Raw genomic sequence first — 5,193 nt, 5'->3', positions numbered from 1 at the left:
TTTCCACCAAAAACATTTTTATTTTTAATGCAAACAGTTGAGTTTAACCAAAATAAACGCATTTTTTTTAAATAGTTGAATCTTCAACCATAAAAAAGAATTTTTAACAAAGTAGTTCAATTTTTAGTTAAAAAAAAAACATGAATCCTCAAGTAAAACTTCAATTGTAAATATTTAAACCAAAAAAGAATTTTATTTTAAATCAAAACCCAATGAATTAAACTAAGGAATACGAATTTTTAACACAACAGTTGAATCCTCAGCCAAAATAAATTAATTTGTAGTCAAACAGTTGCATTTTTAACCACAATAGATGAAACTTCTATAAAAAAGATGAATTTACCACAAAAAAAAGAACTTTCAACCAAGGGGTTGAATTATCAATAAAAAAGGACGAATTCTTAACGAAAAGTACAAAATTTGATAATAGAACCAAAAAAGATATCATTTTAAGAACAAACAATTGAACTTAACTGAAAAGGACGAGTTTAAAACCATTCAAATAGTTGAACTCTCAGTTTTAAAAAATTCGAGAAATAAAAACGAATGCTTAACAAAAAATTTAATTTTCAACCAAGAAAGATAAATTTTTCAACAATATTGCTCATTAAAAAATAAATCAATTTTCAAGCAAAAGAGAACAATTTTATACAAAAAAGTTAAATTTTTAACCAAATACATTTTTAATCTAATAATTAAATTTACGATGCCAAATAGAGGAATTTTGTAGACGAAAAATATAACAATCGATATTCCAACAAAAAATATTTTAATATCAAAGGAAAACAGTCGAATTTAGTAAAAAAAGGCGCATTTTTAACAAAATAGTTGAGTCTTCAACCAAATACTTGAATTTTTAGTTCCAAACTTTATTTTTCAATCAAAGAGATCGATTTTTTTTAACAAAGCAGTTCAATATTCAACCAAAAAATATGAATTCTCAACGAAAAATATAATAGCTGATATTTTGTAATATAAAAAAGTCGAATTCAACAAAAACAACGCATTGCTGGCAAAATAGTTTAGTCATCAACCAGAAAAAATTAATTTGTTGTCAAACAGTTGCATTTTCAATCAAAAAGATTAAATTTCTACTAAAGAAATCAATTTTCCACAAAAAATGAATTTGTTACAAAGTAGTTCACCTTTTAATCAAGTAGTTAATTCTCAAAACAAATAAATTTTCAAGAAAACAATCAAATTTCTTACCAAAGAGATGGATATTTAACTCAATAAATGTTTTTATAACATAGTTTAATTTTTAATCAAAAATATGAATTTTCAACGAAAAGTATAATATTTGTTTGAATAGTGTTTTTAATTTTATTTCAAGCAAAAAGTATTTTCAACCAAAAAATTAAATTTCTATCAAAGAGATGAATTTTCCACAAAAAAAAACGATTTAAAAAAATTATAATTACATTTTCATCCAGAAATAAATTTTCAAAGCAAACAAAAAATTTGTTAACAAACTAGTTCAACTTTTAACCAAGTAGTTGATTCTCAACAAAAAACAAAAGAATTCTCAAAGAAAAATATAATAGTTGATGATTCAACTAAAAGATTTTATTTGAAATAAAAAACAGGTCAATTCAACAAAAATAAATAATTTTCAAAAATTCAAATGGTTGAACTTTCAGTAAAAAAAAGTATTTTCAACCAATTTTTAATTTGAAACTAAAACAGATGATTTCTAAACGAAAAATATAATAGTTAATATCTAAAAAATTTTAAATGCCGAATTCAACCAAACACGAAAAAATTTTAACAAACTAGTTGAACCCTCAGCTAAAACAATTTAACTTTTAGTTAAATACTTGCAGTTTCAATGAAAAAAAATGTTCAAAAAAAAAAAGATAAATTTTCCACAAAAAAAAAACGAATTTTCTGCAAAATAATTAAATTTTTAAATAGAGATCAATCATAAAAAAACTAATTTTTAACTAAATATTTCAACATGCAGACCAAGTAGTTGAATTTTGAACCCAAAAAGATTTTAATTTTAAATAAAAAACATAAAATTTCAACCAAAGTGGAAGAATTTTCAAAACTACAAAGGTTTGAAGTGTCAGTTTAAAAAATACTTTTCAACCAATAAAAAAAGAACTTTCAAGACAATTATTAACTCCTTCGTTGGCATTGACGCAAAATGCGTCAAAATTTTAAATGGCGAGTACTTTCGTCCGCGATTTAAAATTTTTGAATTTTGACTTCACTTTCGGGTTTAACGACCCCAAAAACCCGTGAATACCAAGATTTATCCAAATCGAGCCGTTTTTTGTATTTTTTTCCGTCATATTGGATCCGCCATTTTAGATTTCTGAATTTTGACTTCAGATTCAGCGACCCCAAAAAACACAGGATACAAATTTTCAGGATAACAAATTTTCAAGCCATTTTGGGCACTTTTTTTCGAAATATCTCTGCCAAAGAAACTGTTAAGGCTCTTTCTAGTCATCTTGAAAAATTAGGAAATTAATTTTTAACAAATTAGTTCAATTTAAAACCAAAAAATATTCATTCTCACCCAAAAATATTTTAATTTCAATCAAAAACAATTTATAAACGACGATTAAACGAACCATTTTATACAGAAAAGTTCAATTTTCAAATAAAAAATATGAATTTTCATCCATTTGCGACCAAAAATATTTTATTTTTCAATCAATAACACAGGGTGGTCGTTTTAAACGACGAAATAAATTCACAGTCATTTCCCGGTTTTTCGCGGTTCGCAAACATTTTTCACGGTCAATTAAATTTAAAAAATGGAACACTAAAGCTAAACAATTTTTCACTTGAGGTAATAAAAACTGAGCTGCAAATAAAAGCTCTCAAAGTGGAACTGTTAAATTTTGAACTTTTAAAATTGAAATTAAAAATTTTTTCATTAAAAAATGTTGTATTCAAATTCTCAATAATTTACGCGTATAAAATTAAAGGTACTAACATTTTTCAACACAAAAAATATAAGCCCACGTTATCATTTCCAATGCTCTAAATTAATAAGTCAATCAATGAACTTTAAAATTTTCAAAATTGTATAATTTTAAAGAATTTTAAGCTAGAAACATTAAATATTGAAAAATTGGAAAATATTTAACTGAACGCGTCTTAAATTAGAAATTCAAGTACTTTCTTTTTCAATAGTTTAAACATCCTTGGAAAGCTTCAAAATTTTATTTCAAAATATTGAGAAATCTAGAAGTTGTTTTAAATTTCTTTTAAATTTTAAATTATTTTGGAAACAATTTTCAGAAAATCCTGCAAATTTTAGAAAGTTTCTTTACAATTTGGATGTATAAATAACAATTGAACATTCATTGTATGTAGGCGAAATTTGAGTAATTTTAAGAGATACGTTTTGATATAAAACAAAATACAGATTTTCATAGATTGTAAGCAAAAAAATTAGATTCTTTTCAAGAATTCTGAAAGGCTTCAAAAGAATAAAATCATTTGCTTAAGATTCCTAGGAAAATTAAAAATAATTTTTCATTTTGAAAAATTATTGTAAGAGATTATTTAAAAAGTGTTTCAAAGATTTAAATAAAATTTTTAATGAAGATTCTAGAAGATTTTAAGAAACCTTTCTAAAATTTTCACGATAATTTTTTATTTTTTTTAAACTCCTAAATATCTCTTAAAATTATTCAAATTTTTTCTACAAACTCTTCGAAATTTTAACGATTCCAGGCTTTCTATGTCAAACAATTCAGTTAAAGATTCTTTACTTTTAAACATTTGATTTCAATTTACTTGTCTTAAATAAAAATTTAAATATTGCTATATATAGTTTATAAAATAACTTTCAAATTGAAACCGTTTAAGTTTTAACGTTAAAATCTTAAAGTTCTTAAATTTTCAACTGATTTAAAATCTTGTTGTCAAATCGTTTTTGTTCACTTTTTATTACTTAGAGTACAGATAAATTTTTAAAAAAACTTATTTATTAAATACAAATGGTTATTATCCAAAATTTTCAACATCAAAAGCTTTTATTTTTTATTTGTTCAAGTTTTTAAGAAAGCAATTAAAAATTCTTTAAATTAAAAATGTAAGCTTAAAAATAAAAAATGAAGTCAAAAAATTTTGAATTACGCATCAGAAGCTAAATAATAGCATACTTGAAGAACATAACAATTCAACAAATTATTTAAAAACTGTTGAAATCGAACGTGGACAGATTGTTCTTCTACAAATTTGTAAAATTCCCGGTAAAAAAAAAATGCAATGTCATTTCTCGGTCTCAAAAAATTCCCAGCCCAGCGGCCACCTTGAAAACAGTTCAACTCCATCAAGAACGACCAAATTTTCTACAAAATAGTTGAATTTTTACTCTGAAAAGATTTTAATTTTAAATCAAAAACAGGCGAATTCAACCAAAGATGACGAATTTTCAACAATTCAAATGTTTGAACTCTCAGTTCAAAAAATACTTTTCAACCAATAAAAAAAAAAGAACTTTCAACACAATTATCAAGGCTTTTTCTAGCCGTCTTGAAAATTTGGAAAATTAATTTTTAACAAATTGGTTCAATTTTCAACCAAAAAATATTATTTCTCAACTAAAACTACAATAGTTGATATTTCAACCAAAAATATATTAATTTTTAATAAAAAATTTTTTTAAACAGTTAAAATCGAGCAGGAACGAAAAATTGTCTACAAAATAGTTAAATTGTCTAATTAAAATGCAGAATTCCTGAAAATAAAGGGAAGAATCCAACGAAAAAATTGGGACAACCAACATAAAATGTTCCCATTGAAATTTGAAAAAGATGACAATTTTTTTTTCTTTTTTTTTTCTAAAAGTGATAATTTTTTTTTCTTTTTTAGGAAAAAATTGTCATCTTTTTCAAATTTCAATGGAAACATTAGATGGTGGGGTTGGCCAAATTTGCTCGTTGGGTTCTTGGTTTTATTTTCCGAAATTGTGCACATTAATATGATTATTGGACGTTAAATTTGAGTTTAATCTAATTTAAATCTCTATTATTTTAAATTTTCAAAGAAAAAAAATTTTCTACCAAAAAAGATTAATTTTTATTCAAGAAAGACGAATTTTCAGCAAAATAGTTGAACTAAAAACAAACAAAAAAACTTTTCGCATTTCAGTGAAAAAAACGAGAAAAAGAAGTTTCTTAAAAAACAAGGGAAAAAAAAGAAATTCTTTAAAAACGGGGGGGGGGG

The 5,193-nt window shown here is 23.9% G+C and overlaps 1 protein-coding gene across 1 annotated transcript in view; it reads right to left on the bottom strand.

Annotated features, from left to right (window-relative positions):
• The window catches only part of LOC117167258 (transmembrane protein 209), a 28,430-nt gene that overhangs the window by 1,168 nt on the left and 22,069 nt on the right, over nucleotides 1–5,193 (bottom strand). The window lies entirely within an intron of this gene.

The sequence above is a fragment of the Belonocnema kinseyi genome, chromosome 2 (assembly GCF_010883055.1).
Source record: "Belonocnema kinseyi isolate 2016_QV_RU_SX_M_011 chromosome 2, B_treatae_v1, whole genome shotgun sequence".
In the NCBI taxonomy this organism is placed as follows: domain Eukaryota; kingdom Metazoa; phylum Arthropoda; class Insecta; order Hymenoptera; family Cynipidae; genus Belonocnema; species Belonocnema kinseyi.
This window is presented reverse-complemented; position numbering and strand designations above follow the sequence as displayed.